Raw genomic sequence first — 15,608 nt, 5'->3', positions numbered from 1 at the left:
GGTGGGAACAAAGTCAGGCAGATCTGGGGACAAATCTGTATACACAGATGCAAGTTCAGTGACCCATTCACAAACCAAACTCAAAGAGCTCCAGCAGTGGGCACGTCGTGGACAGACTGGAACAAACCATGTAAAGAGAAACTCTGTAAGGCAATCAGTGGAAATTACATCGGCGGTCATTAGTGACTGCAGGCACCTACAAAGACCGTCTAAAGCCAGAGGACTCATGGAACCTGATCTTGTAAAGGTTTTCAACAATAAACACACATCAGACCGCAAGTCTGAATCCAGAGACAAAGCCCTCATGACCAAAGACAAACAAAGGTCTTCTCCAAAGGACAGCTGAGATTAGTCACCAGGAGGCACTTCAAGGAACAGAGTGGGATCCATTTCAACTGATTTAAAATGATGGAGATGTGGGTGGCCAGAAAGGAAGGTGAGCCTTGGAAATCACAAATATGCTCATAATTGCTTTACTCCTGTTTTAATTAAAGCGTGCATATGGGCTTTCTGTCGGTGAATTTTTAATGTTTGCCTTTTCAAACATGTAAATAGAGAAGTGTCTAGTGCACAAATAAGATATAGTGCCTTGTCAGAGGCTCACATTACATCGTGGTGTATGTCCGTGCTGAGTCGGCCTTGAAAATTTAGGAATACCTCTTGTAGCAGCTGCAACAATGTACCAGTGAACGGTGTATGCAGCTCAGAATACAATATGGATTGAAATGGGATTCAAATATAATTGACTGAAGAAGGAAATCTAGGAAAAGCAACACAAACACACCAAGAAAGCATGGATTAACTAATAATCTTAAACCTAAATCCAAATATATTAACAATTATATGACATGCTAAGGAACTAAATACCTAAGTATTTAAAACTAAGTGTAAAAAGCTAAGTAACATGCTGGTTGTAACACAGTTGGGAACATCCATGACAAAGTTATATGCAATTTTTTAAAAATCCCTTTAGTATGAAGGCATTCTGGTTAGAATATCAGTGAGTGGTAAAACCAAGAGTTTTGGGGTGGCTCAGTGACCATTGGTGGAGAGACTGCTCACTACCAAGTAAATCCATGATTCCACAGTGGCACAGTCAACACACAACCATTGGACCTGACTGTGGGGAGTTATTATTCACATAGTGATTTCTGTGTAGCCCAGGCTGGCCTAGAAACCATAATCTTCTGGCCACTGTGTCCTGAATGTGCCAGGATTACAGAAGAACTTTATCATGCCTGGCTAACAAATCCTTGAAATGATTCCGTGGTAATCACGAGATATAACAAGATCGCCATTTCTCAAACCAGTTCAGAAAAAGAAAACATTAGAGAAGACATCTCAGCTTGGTCCATTGGGCGTGCATAGCTCCATTATCAGAGCCAATTAGGGTGAAGGAGAGGACCAGAATGTGTTTCTAATAAATTCATGTGCAGAAGCTCTTAGCAAATAAAATTACCAATGAGCACACCAAAAATCTATCTTATCCATGTTGAGTTTCTCCTTTACATAAAGAATTTTAATATTTACAACTTAAACAATTTCATTCTTCACATACACAGAATAAGAGAGAAAATTGTAATAATTGTAAATTTTTGTCGCAATTCAATTCCCATCTTTGGCTTTTAATAAGCCCAGTGACATAGAAGGAGGCTGTTTTAAATCGACAAAAGGCATGCGTGAGACACATGCAGCTGTACTCTGTGGTACCATTTTAAACACTTTCCCTCTGAAGTCTAGAGAAGGACACTTATATTCCATTTACTGCAGGGCTTGCAAGTGAAAGGAGGCAAGAAAACAAATGGCACCAAACATAAAAAGCAAGAAGCAAACTCTCTTTTCATGGATACAATGTTTATGTCTGGATTCCAAAGAATCTGACCCAAATGTTAGCACAATTGGTGCCACAAACACAGTATACAAAAATCACCAGTGCCTTGATACATGATGGCAAGAAAAATCAAAAAGTAGAGATATAACTTATTTCTTATTTTTCTCAAAACACAAAATGTTTAGCAGAAAGTTAAATCACAAGTCAGATTTCCCTATTTGACATTGCATAGCAACTAAAAGGCATTTGGTTTGAGGCCAAAGAAAAGCATATTCAATATAATTGACGTAAATGAAACTCACAATTATTAAGATGAAAATTTTCTCAAGGTCATTGTGCTTTTTAAATAAAACTCAAAGGTAAATATAATAGACTTTTTGTGAGATTATATGATCTGATTATAGTTTTCCCAGGAAAGCAAAGAAATTTGGATAGTCTGAGTAACCATGTGAGGGTCGGTCACAATTAAAGTCCTTGCACTGATTAGCTTTAATAAGCAAGGCAGGGTGCGGCATATTGATGTGTAAGAAGTGCTTTGAAATGGATAAAAAAAATAAAGTGGATTGGTGGGTGGAGCAATAGAGAGAACGACCTGCAAAAAAGTAACCATTTGCTACTGTTGCGATTTGTCCTAGAGAGATACAAGCAAACTGTATTTTGCCCCAAGATAAAGCACCAGTAACCCAACAACAAAAAAAAAAAAAAAAAAAAAAAAAGCTTGAACTCAAGTCTTTCCCAGTGAGGCAGTAAGCTATACTGGGAGTTATAAGAGCATAGGTGACAAGTTATATACAAGAACTCAAAGTCAACTGTGTCACTGAAAGCCCTCCCCCCCATTCTCCCAGCAATGAATGACATCACAGTAATTGCTTGGTGCTTACTGTGTAACTTGCAGGCAGCACACTGGAGACCTCACTAGCCACCCCTCTATCAGCCCTGTTACCACTGGTAAGAGCCTTAATAAGGAAATGTGTGAGTGTGTCAGGAACATTGAATTGAATCAGTTAAAATAGGAATGACTGATGTACCTTTGGCCCTGTCATTCTACTTGCTGCTAGCATCTACATGTGTGTAACTATTGTTCCTGAGTGGGGCTGACAAGCATGGTCTGCATGGGGAGATGGGTGCTACAGAAGCAGCCCAGGGCAATCCATGTACCCCTGGCCTCCACGTCCCCTCCTAAGATCAACCAGCCCGGTCTTTGACATAGATGGTGCTCCTACTTTACATGGACGCTCTAAGAAACTGAGACACAGCTTTGAGTTCTGCGGACAGAACTTCAAGCTCTTTTTTTACAACTCCTTTTACACATAAGTTGATGTAGATATTGGTTCTTCCCTCCTTATCCTCAGGGAGCTCATCCTATCGAAAGAAAACAAAGGGTAGGTTGGTGGTGGGCCTCAGAGACACAGATTTATTCTTTGGGAGCAGACATCATGGTTAAGGAAAGTGACATAGTAGCCAGTAGTCATGGGCACGAGCAGACATGCAGAGGAAGGTGAGTCGCTTCAAAGGCATGGGGTTCTTTCTGCCCTCCAGTACATTTGCAGTCGTTGCCATGTGAGCTCAGGATCTCCAACTGTTACTTGCCAAAGATCAAGCTTTCTTGGTTTGAATTCTCCTCAAAGCAACCGAAACCAAAACAACATTTTCTTTTGATAACACTAAACAGGGTTGCTTTATGTTTTAAGCTCACAGCTGTTTTGTGCTTTATCACAGAGTCTTCAACTCTACTTCTTGCAGAGCAAAAACATTACTCATTTCATTGTTTTCTTAACATCCGCCTTGCATTCGGGTAACTGCTGAACAGAGCATGGAATGCAAATCCGGGCTTTATATACAGTGCAGGAACACAGCTGCCATGATGAGGGGGAAATGTGTGCTTGAGTTAAGCTGGTGAATAAATAAATAAATAAATATGTGAGCTTGCCAATTCTAGTCACTTAGTTGAATATTTCTCCCTGTATTATAACTGATAGGTGCAACACAGAGTATACTTGGAAAGAAAGTAGTGTTCTGATTTTATTTGTTTCATTTTGAGGGCAATCAATATTGTAAATTTGGATTAAGGGGGGGAACCCATTTAGGTTTTGCAAGCTATTGGCCCAAAGTAGTTTTGTGAAATATTTATGCAAAAATGCCAGCCATAATAATACTATTTTAAAAGATCCAGCCTTAAGGTCTCTAACCTGGTTGCCAGCTCACTGTGTCTGTGTTCCCCATGCTCCTCTGCACTTCTCTCCCTCATTTCTGGCTTTGCAGGCTCTCACCATCCCAGGAATGCATCCATGCAGACTATGGCTGACCAACTTAGGAATTCTGACAAATGTGATGGAAAGAGAATGTTCAGTTATTTAAATTCTATCATGCTTGTGGTCAGCTTCATTTCAGAATAGAAGGCAAGTTAATGGAGTACACAGTGGCCAGAGGCCTTGTGCTTACCTTCCCTGGGTCCAAGTAGTGTGCTGACTGCCCTTAAGTCCCTCAGGCATGTTTACGGTACTCTGTGGGCAGAACTGGCAAAGACAGGCCTGCCACCAGAGGACCTGTAAGTCTACAGACTGGTGGGCCATGTGTTATCTCACTGTGTATGTGACTTGAAACTTTGGCAAAACTTTACCCATGCATGGGCAGAAATGCAGATTCTGTGTCTCTGTGTCCACGTATCCATCTGGTGATCTTTCTGTCTCTGCAGATATCTGTCTCTAGATAGCACCCACTCCTTTACCCACCAATAGAGACTTTTTTATGCTTTAACCTCTGCATAGGAATTTGCTTTAGCTGTTGGATGACGCAGGGACATTTTCCACAGTTTCATTTTCCAAAGTGTTTCAACTCATAACATTATTTACATATTACATCCTTCATGTTTTCACTGACTAAAAAAATTCCAGTATCTTTATTACTTACATGTCTCACTTGCCCTGAGAAAGGTAAAAGAAATTTAGAAGAAAATTACTTTCCCTCGAGGTGTATATAATAATCCCACATTATTGGGGGAAGATTGTCTTAAGAGTGGGCCAGTCTTTGCCAAATCCATCTATAAGGCTGACATACTCCACTAATATCTCACTGAATCTGTTTTTGATAATTTGATAAAATTAATTGGCAATATATTTGACCAGAAAAAAAAAACAATATGTAAGAAAATTAGAATCACCCAGAATCACTAGACGGCTGGGCATTTTGGTAATTTCCTCTTACTTTGTCACCATTCAACATCAAAAGTAAATTCCTAAAGAAGGCTGTGAGGCTACTGAGAGGAGAGGAGCTTACAGGGCAAGGCGTATCCCAGGGCTCTGTTCCCTGGGACCATGTTAAGGTGGACAGAGATAAATGACTCCACCTGGTTGCCTCTGACCTCCACACGTATGCTTTAGCACCCCCATCTATACATATGCCCTGCACACACAATAAAACATTTAAAATGAAATTGAAACTGGAAGTGTTCAAAAGTCATTAAACTTAAGAGTAAGTGCAGCAAATGAAGCTAACTTGCAGAGCACTGTGAAAGTCATTAAAGAAAGCCATTCAATTACTGTACAATTGCCTCAGCATTTACAAAAGGCGGACGGCAATAGATTCTCTCATTACTTATATCTTCCATGCTAACCCCAATTTATTTTGAAAGTATTTTAATGTTGTCTCATTATTTTAGGAAAATATTTTGGTAAAGGATTACAGCAAATAGATGGAAAGTATATACAGTAACCAAACTGTCGTGATCCCAGCTTTGCTCTTACCAAATGTCAAAGAAAATAGACTAGAAAGAAAAAAAACAAATATGTTAGGAAATATAATTGAATAGCTAATTGTGTAATATGAAAATGTATTAGCTGCTTAAGGCAGCCTGTGGGTTGCTTAAGGTCTTTGGCAAACCTCTATCTCCAAAGCATATTTATATTACAATTCATAACAGTAGCAAAATTACAGTTATGTAGTAACAATGAAAAATTCTCTGGCTGGGGGTCACCACGCGAGGAACTGTGTTAAAGGTTCACCGCATTAGGAAGCTTGAGAGCCGCTGTCTTATGGAGTTGCCCTCGTGGCTTTAAATTCTATGCAGTGCCCTCATAGTCACTGTTGGTTTTTTTAGGAAAGTGAGGGCTTGGGTGGAAACACTGCAGTTTTTGTTCATTGAAAGGCCAAAAATGAACCCCATAATATCCTGTAAAGCAAAGCTGCTATGTAGGTCTCTCAGCAGCCCTGGCCCTCTACTACCCAGAGAAAACATTACTAAAACGTTTCTTCTCCAAAATCAAACCAGGTGAAGAAAATCCTGAGGTAGACAACATTAAATGGAAATGTCTAACAGATTCTTTTGTGTGTGTCCTTCTATGTAAGCATGAATGTATAAGCCAACGGACAGCCTTGATGTCATTCCTCAGGTGCCATCCAGCTTGCTGACTAGGCTAGACTGGCTAGCCAGGGAACCCCAGGGAGACACCTGTTTCCACTTCTGGGTTCAAATTACAAGTGGACGCAACCATGTCTGGAATTATACATGTTCTAAGGATTGAACTCAGGTCTTCATGCTTGTATGGCAAAGCTTATACTGACAAAGATTTCTACCAAGACCCTTTATAACTGATACTAAATCATCTTGAAACTGTGCTATCTGTAGCTATACATGCAAGTGTCACACTATTCATATCGTGGCACACTCAGGTGACACAGACATGGCTGCTTTGGAGCCCAAGTGCCACAGCACCACAGATATTTATATTCCATCGGCTAAAACTAAAACCAGAGACAACAGGAGCTGTAGGGGAGTGATAGAAGGACATGAGTAACTTGGAAGTCACTGTTCTTCAGCGAAGTACAGAGGACGAGAAGGGCTGATGACAGAAGCTAAGTTTGGAGCAGTTGCTGAGGTGGCAGCCTTGTAGGGACTGTTAACTGATGTTGGGAGTCTTTTAGTTTTGCTGTTTAATTTATCTTAATAATTCCTGCCATGCACCAGTGAATACTATAAGTTAAACACACGGTGCTGCAAAACTGGACCATATTTAACTTGTGCCTAACAGAAAAGTCTATTTTTGAAAAGAGCTACAGTATGTCACTCTAGGAGCCTTGTATTCTTTTATCCCAAACGCATATTTAATCATCCATGCTGTTTGTTTCTATAGTCAAGCAAATAGTGGTTCATACAGGTTTTCCTCTATATTGACAATTTAATGGTCAAAAAGAAACACTCTCTGATTTTCATTATCAGAAAAGGTAAGACAGTACACAAAAGCATTTGTTAAAGGACTGTCGCATAACTTAGTGAAAATGTCAGACGCATGGGCAGAGACAGCCTGTAGGAGTCTGCAGCATAAATGTGGCTTTTATGTTTGATACATAGAAGGAATCATTGGTATTTTTGTTTCTGAGTCCTGAAATCAATGACCTGTTTATCTCAATAATTTATGTATTTGCCACCTTTTTTCTTCTTCAGTTGTATAGTTTTTATTATTTTTCACCTTTACCATCCAAAAATAATACTGAAACTGGAAAACAAAGGGGCTGTTTTCCAAATGTGTGTGTGTGTGTGTGCGCGCGCGCACGCGATCATATGCACGTGTGCACACATGGGTGCACATTTGTGTATTTTTCTTTGATGGTTTTTGAGATTCAATGCAGGGTCTTATGCTAGGCAACTAGTGCCAGTGAGCCTGGTCACATCCCCCACGTCATTTTTAGTGTGTGGTTCAGGAGTATTTATCTAGACCTCTGAGCCATTTTTCTGTTGCTGTGATAAAACACCATGAGCATGGCATCTTATAGAAGGAAGAATTTATTTACACTTGTGGTTCCAGAGAGAAAGGGGTCCATCATGGTGGACAGGCATGGCAGCAGGCAGGCCATGGCAGGGGCAGCAAGCTGAAAGCTCACAGTTAGAACTACAAACGCAAAGCAAGAGAATAAATTTGGAGTAGGGTAAGGCCTTAAACTCTCAAAGTCCACCCCCAACAGGCCTGCTTACACCAGTAAAGGCAAACCTCCTAAACATTCCAGAGCAGCAGCGCCAACTAGAGACCACTGTTCAAGCACGTGGACCTAGGAGGACTTGGCCACTGGTTACAGGAACTCTTTAATGCTCAATATAAGGTCTAGGTTGTCAGCCATGGCTCTTTCCTCTATCACGCCATGCTTTAGCCTTGTTTCAAAAGCCCTCTCACTCTGATATCACAAGAAGAAACCCTAGGTTTTACCGGCAAGTTTTCATCTGGAAATCTATTTTCAGCAGTATGGAACCAGGTTTGAGGGATGATTCTTTCCAAGAGGAAGGAATGGTGTCATCAGATGAATAATAATTAACATTATTTAATAGGAAAATGTGTAATTTACTGTTGTTAATAATCAATACACTAATTGAAGTGTAGGTTCAAGCATAATAGGATGTCTCAGCACTTACACGAAGATAAAAATATTATTTTTGTTGTTTTGGTTGTGTTTGTTTTCAAGAGAGAGAGAAAGAAAGGAACGTGATGTTGGGTAGATAGGATATATGCTATATGGGAAGAATTGTTGAAGGAAAATGTGATCAAAATATATTGTATGAAGACAGTTTTTAATAAAAAAAAAATAACCATTATCTGAAGAAATGCTGAAGGAAACAGAGCTCCTACCGAGGACACAAAGCCCCAGCTTGCTGACCCTCTCTGACTTAACACACCAACACCAGGGCCTGTCCACCTAATGGGGATCTTCACCTAGATTTAGAAAAAAAGAAAAAGTGGGGTAAAATTATAGAAAAAGAAAAATCTCAGGAACTTCCAAAAAGAAACAAGTAAAACTGTTAGGTGACCTGAAGCTAAAACTGTTAGGAGACCAGAAATACACAGGCCAGCAAGCATAATAAAGGTTCCTCCAGAAAATAAACAGGGAAAAATCCTGATGAAGGATAGACATCAGAAAAAAGTTGAGGAAAGGGTGGGATCGGGAGGGGAGGAGGGAGGGGCTTATGGGGGGATACAAAATGAATAAAGTGTAATTAATAAAAAAAAGAAAGAAAAAAAATCTAGACTTCATTTGGGACCAGGCTGTGGAGAAAAGTCTCAACTGAGTAGAACATTGAATGGAGTGGGGACAACAGGAAATCACAAGAGCAGGTGAGAGAATCATTAGATAGTGAGAATGGGACTTTGATTTCAGCAGTCAAAGCTTAACAGAGATGCTAATTCCTCCAGTGCGGTGGGGTTGGCAATGTTATACAAGATAGAACATAGATCTTGAAGTTATGTTTGCATTTCATTGCTGTTGCTGACTCCCAGCCCCTGCACAGGGAAATAACACACAGATCAGTTGGGATTTGAGGAGGCAGACATGGGGACCTGAGGCAGCCCCCAGAACAGATGGGATAGCAGTGTGGGCAGCTGCCCAGCTCTCCCCAGGGAGGAGTATCCTGGCTTATTACAGTGTATGATGACATGAATGTTTTCTTTGCTTGCAAATCATAGACTCAGAGGTTTTTACACACACACAAGCATGAATTCTCATCAGCAGTCCACTCTTTGTGACATGTAGAAGGCATCTCTATGTTGTAGCAATTCTAGCCAGCTCCAGAGGCTCCAGGGAGGTAGTGCATTAGAGCTGGGTCTTGGGCCGCTGCACACAGTGTGTGGTCACCAGGGCTGGGGCTACCACCAAACAAACCTCAACCAAGCAATAGCACCAAGAGATGCCCAGCTTTGTGGTCTCAAAGGCTTCAGAAGGCTTCTGGACTATCACTGGGGGAAAGAGGAAGAGGGAGTCTAAGAGTTTATTAGCTTGATAAATGCTAAATTTACATGAAAAACTGAGAGTTGAATCAGTGATGTTTGTGTTTAAATGTTTAACACAATCATTAAGAGTTATTGGATCCATCCCATTTGTTTTTGCTTCGTCTTTAAAACAAAGGGCTGATGTTAGGGTCATGATTTACAGTATTCTGAAGGCAGCAGCGATCTCATCAGCAATCTCTCAGATACTTTAGAATATGACTGAATGATACTTTTCATTAGCAGAATGTTTCTGAACGCTTTCATTTTCAGCCAAAAGAAATTTCTTCTTGTGTGAGTTCAGCAGAAATGATTTCATGATTTCAGTATGATGTGGGAATCTAGCTCATGCACAGAAACTGTGTCAACAAAACACATTTGTCCTGTGGGGATTTTGACTGAATGTGTTACTGGCCTGCCCTTGGCCAGACTCACTCAGGCATAGCGGATGGAGTTTTTGCTGCTGGCTCTCAGAGCAAGCAGAGTGCTGTCTCTCCCCTGCCTGACCTGGTATCACAGCATTTTGTGTTACAAACATGAGTGGAGAGTAGAGAAATGAGAAGGATAGAATGAAGGCAAAAAGGAAAAAAAAAAAGGTAGTGAAAACCCACCCAGCAGCAGAAGCAAAATGCCCTTCTCCTGCAATAGTAGTCTGAATATATGCACCAAAAGCATCCATCGAAGATGCACAGGATCTGGTACCCCCCCCCCAGGCTTTTTCTCAAAGCCAAAGAAAGCCATGCCTATGACGATACATCTCTGTCTTAAGGACATTTGCACTGTGGAAGAGGCGGGGACTGGTTGCTGGCTTGAAAGTGAGTCTGCACAGGGTTGATGGGAAAGAATACTGTTATCTAGGAGTTAACCACGGAAGACTTTTCTGACAGTGTTATATGAGGATCTGAGATCTAAAGAATGGCAGAATCCACATCAAAAGAGCTCTAAGTATGAATAGCAAGGAAGCCGATGTGCAGAAGAGGAGAATAAGCCAAGAGATTGGAGAGGGGGTTGTGGTAAATTTGGAAGGTTTAGACTTGTCGGCATAGACTTGTCAGTGTTGACTTGTCTGCGCTGACTGGAGCAGTCACTTGGCGTCATTGCCAAACAATGATAGAGTCTCATTTTTGCTCAGTCACTGTCACTGGCTACAGTGCTGTGAGGAAGAAGAGGCAGAGTGTCAAATGGGCTACGAGGTCATTGTTGTTACAGGTGAGATGTGACAACAGCAGCTTGGACCTAGGTTTAGTGACAGACATGGTAAGAGGTGTTCTATGTGGGGTATGCCCTGAAGGCTAAACTGTCTAGATTTTCCAGCCAGTCGGACATGGAGGGTGAGAAGCACAGACTGTACAAAGGCCTCCCAAGTTCGGAGGGACAGTGTACAAGTGGTCACTCTCCAGAAATACAGTTGCGATGTCCCAACATTGTGAACAACATAGCTGTAAAAACCGAGTTTTTAAGAACAAGGCTCACTGCTTTTCCTGGATTGCTACAGTCTTCCCAGGTATCCAGGGGTGTTTGTGTAACTCTCTGGATGGTGGCTCTTTTGCACATAATAGTCTTTAATGAATTAATTTAATAATAAGCTTACATGCTTGTTGTTAATTGTACCCATCCAGAAACAGAAATTTGTACGAAGGCAGAGGATTTGTCTGCTCTGTCTTCAATAAAATGCTTGGAGAATAAATGACCGAATGAACAAAATTTCACCAACACACTTGATGTTTGTGTATTGGAAAAGCACTCACCTCAAAGACGCGATTTAAAATTATTAAAGAAAATGACCCAAAGCTCTTACATAAAGAGCTATTTCCTATACCTTTTTGAACTTTATTTCAGAGCAGGAAGAAAGATTTGTGTCCTAGGAAGAAGCCAGCCTCAAGGCAGGTTCCAATAGACAGAATCCAGAGTCTACTTCTAAATGCTATCTGTCTGTGTGGCTCTAAGCCAATTATTTAGGACACTGGTATATCATTTTAAATTAGTTTGCCTTCCTCTACCCTCTCTTTTAATCTCTTTTCACTGTCCTTCAAGGCAGAGTGATTTTCAGGGGAAGAGTGCTTTTATTCATTATCTAATTATAATTGTTCCGTCTAATGAGCATGTTGCAGCAGGCGTCCAAACACCTGGCTGCACCCCGTGCCAGCTCTGTGAAGTAAAGTGGGAGTAAACGAAACAAACCAAACAGTAGTGGTGTAACTGAAAGCGGGTCAGAAGCAGCGAACAAAAAGTAAAAATAAAAAAATAAAAAAATCAACAACACATCCCTTGTCCGTGGCCTTTGCTAATCTTTGAGTGTTTGTTTACATTAATAGCTTAATGTCAGTTTCTATGCATTTTTATGCAGTTCACAGTAATCCTTCAAGCCTCTGAAGCAAAGGCATTTAAATATGTCGTCTTCAAACACACACAGTGTTTTGTAGTTCTTACTCTGGTTTTTAAGAAAAGAGTGGAGTAAAATTGAGAAAGAGGTTTTTGTCATTCTGTTAATTTTTCCCACATGTCTGTTGGTGAAAGAAAAATACCCTTTTCTGATATTACAAAACGAAAGAATCAACCTCTACCACTTCCTGACTAAGTATCTCTAAGGTACTGGTTACATAACTTTTAAATATTAGAAAATTATATAAACATACCAAAAATAGTTGATATTTACTAAACAGTCATTGCTCAACCTTTTCAGTTCTGCAGCCACATTCCTTGCAGAGGACTTCCCACAAGACACCTCACACCGAAACCTTGCTCTAGCAGCACCCCTAAGAACACCTTATACCTGGAAGGCAGCACCCCTTCACATTCCAGGGGGAGCTCCCCACCCCACTGCTGCCTGTCCCTAGGTTGTGTCACTAAACACATCCATTGGGTGTCTATGTGTCTCCTAATATTGGGACATGATTTTTACGTTGCTAAAATAAACACTTCCAATAGAGCGAGCATTTGTTTTGAGCATTAAAGGATGTACAGACCAGGCAGTACTGAGCTGAGGGCCGGCTTTGTGCTGGACAGCAAGGGTTCATAAGCAGGGGCTGGTGAGAGGCTAGTGAGATGGCTCAGTGATTAAGAGCGTTTTTTGTTTGTATGGAGGACCTGGATTTGATTCCTAGCACCTACGTGGTGGTTCACAACCATGCCAAATTCTAGTTCTAGGAAATTGGATGACCTTTTCCATTGCTCTTCTCCTGCCTGGGGGCTGTCTCCCAGCAGCCCCGGAAGTCAGGAGGGGCGTGAGACAGAGTAGAGGGCCTGGCCTTCGAGCACTGTGCAAGGGATCACACACCCTAAGAACCACTTCAGGGAGCTAGTTCAACTTTAATTCCAGAGAACAAAGGCTATATACCCCGTGGAGAGTTGGTGGGGGAGTCCAAAAATAGGTGTGCAAAACTGGTTGGAACTAGGCACTTTAGGGATGCTTGATTTGCATTAAACAGCACGTTCCTATCACATGAATGGGAATACAGTACCTAATTATCCTATAGGCGGCGCAGGGAGGGAGAGGAAGCATTGAGTTGTGTCAAAAGTGGTTAGGGGCCTCTGTGTCTAAAGACACTCTCCAGATGAAGTCAGGCAGAGAGCAGGAGGCCCTGCGGAGGGGAGGGAGTCCTGCACCTTAACCTGAGCGCGGAATGGCTATCTGGACTGGGAGGACTGCAGCCTAAACAGCAGGGGCCTTCCAACACTTTTCTGACCTCCCAGGCCACTAGGTGTGCACGTGGGGCACATACATAAATGCAAGTGAAACTCTCATACACAGAAAATAAAATAAATCTTAACCATTTTATAAAGGATTCATAGGAAAAATGTTGGAGTCTGGCTCACTGTGCGTGGCAAACCCTTGAGTGGGTGCTGGTTGCTCACGGAGAAATCTCGAGTGTCTTTTTCCTCCTCTCTGGGCTCTGGTTTGCTTACACAGAAACCTGGATCTTTCTCTGTCTAATGACCTTTGGAAAATAATTTTAATCTCTACATGTTCAGAAAATCCTCTTTAGGTCTTATTTATTTACTTATGGGTTTATTTTACGTGTGTATGAATGCATGTGTGCGTGAGTGTGTGTATGTGTGAAAGTGTCACCTGTGTAGACAGGTGCTCACAAATGCCGGAAGAGGGTGTCAGGACCCCCAGAGCTGGAGTTACTGCTAGTTATAAGCACCTCCTGTGGATGCTGGGGACCCAACTGAGATCCTCAGAAGGAACAAGTGCTCTTCCCCAGTGAGCCTTCTCTCCAGCTCCTCCCGGTTAGGTGCTGCTGTGCAGTCAGGTATTCCTCTGCCTGCTGAGGAATGGACAGATTCCCTCTTTATTCTTCAGTGGCTGGAAGCCACTGTGTATTACAGTGCATTTTTCACAAGGAGCAAGTACAATGTGGTTGTTTCATGTCTGTCTCTTCCCTGGAGAGCTGCGGTCAATGAATGGTAGTAGCCTTGTTGGCAGGCATGAGATGCACCGGCCAGAGCTGTGCTGAAGGTTTCCTCCACTGATTCTGGTAAAGAGATCAGTGTGCTCAGGACTGCAGGCCCTGCTCAGGAGATGCCTCCCTGTCCCTCCCTGGCTGTGTGGCTGCGGAGTTATTTGATGACCTGTTAGGTTAGTTCATAAGAGGAACATCTCATTACTTGAGAAAATGTCAACAACAAATCCCAAAATGTTTTTTGTTTTTTTATAAAAATTAATTGTGTGATTTCCTTATCCAAGGCCAGTGAGTGGGCAGCTGTGCTGGGGGCTGTGGAGTCAGACTTCCTGGCTTCCCAGAGTATCAGTCACTTCCCTTCTTACACCCACACATCTCCATCTTCCACGTGGGAACTAAGTCCAGCACATGCATGGTGAAGCAGGCAGGGGTCTGTTATAGCCCAGCACACAGAACTGCTGTCCCTGATGCTGATGTTATTTTCATTAGTTAGTGCTCAGAATTAAACAGTCCAGACAATGCTTCGTGCCCTGGTGTAGAACCTGTATTGAGTCAGTGGACTTTTTAAATTTTACCCTCTACTTTGAAATAGGAATTAATGCAGATGCATGATGGTAAACCACACTGCCAAGGAGACCGGGAAAGGCGATCTTGAGTGGAAGGCCAGCATGGAATACACGGCAAAACACACAGAGAGACACACATACACAAAGTAAATATGGGCAGCGCACTATTAATATAGTGAGCTTTAACAGATTCCACATAAGCAAGGAAAGTGGTGTCCAAGAAAAACAAACACTGGGAGGATAACTCATCAGCTCATCAGCAGTGTCTTGAGTTCTCCTGACAGCTCAGCCCATAATATGTCTCAGGTAGAATGTGTGCAAGAAGCACAGTCCAGAAACCTGCTGCTCTATTTTTCTTTCATTAAAAAAAAAAAAAAAAAACTATTTGAAGGTCAAGGAAGCATTAGCTTTTGCTGGTTTCTCCCTTCTTCTGCCAATTGCTATTTCTGTTTTTGCCTGAAGGCACGGGAGAAGGAGTGAGGGGCCAGTGTGAGGCTGGGTTGTGGTTTGGATTAGACTCAAAGCAAATGTTCAGGAGGCTACTAGCGAGAGCTTCACAGGGCCCTCTTTGAACGCTCTGAGCTCTCAGACTGCCCAGGCCTCTGGGAGCGGCAGGCTGCAAAGCCACAGAGAAGGCTTCAGAGATTTCGAGCCTGGCCCTGCTGCTTCCTGTGCTCACTGCTGCCGTTCAGTTCAAGATGACTTCCTCTAAGAGCAGGAGGATGCAAAGTGCATAGGTTACAGCGAACCACTCCCCACTCATTTGCATTCTCACCAGCTCACATGACGAACACCTCCTGTGTACCATTTGCTGTACACATAGTTGGAAATGTCTCAGCTCTTAACTATGAAGTCCAGCAAAGGAGCTTTTTCTCTGAACTTCATTGTCCTTTGACTTGGCAGTCAGGCTTAGGCTTCAGGCCAAGCGTGATGTTTACATACATCAGAACAGCACATTCTAATCCATAAATACACTTGGAGCCAAGCCAAGATGAGCGGAGTTCCATCCCCACGACCCATATGGTAGAAGGAGAGAACGAATTTTGGTAAGTTGCCCTCT

At 42.0% G+C, this 15,608-nt stretch overlaps 1 protein-coding gene across 1 annotated transcript in view; it reads left to right on the top strand.

Annotated features, from left to right (window-relative positions):
* The window catches only part of Adcy2 (adenylate cyclase 2), a 367,518-nt gene that overhangs the window by 163,751 nt on the left and 188,159 nt on the right, over positions 1-15,608 (top strand). The gene's annotated exons all lie outside the window — the stretch shown is intronic.

This window comes from Psammomys obesus, unplaced genomic scaffold (genome assembly GCF_907164565.1).
Source record: "Psammomys obesus unplaced genomic scaffold, mPsaObe1.curated_primary_1811, whole genome shotgun sequence".
NCBI lineage: Eukaryota > Metazoa > Chordata > Mammalia > Rodentia > Muridae > Psammomys > Psammomys obesus.
The sequence above is the reverse complement of the archived record's forward strand: the minus strand, read 5'-3'. Positions and strand labels throughout refer to the sequence as shown.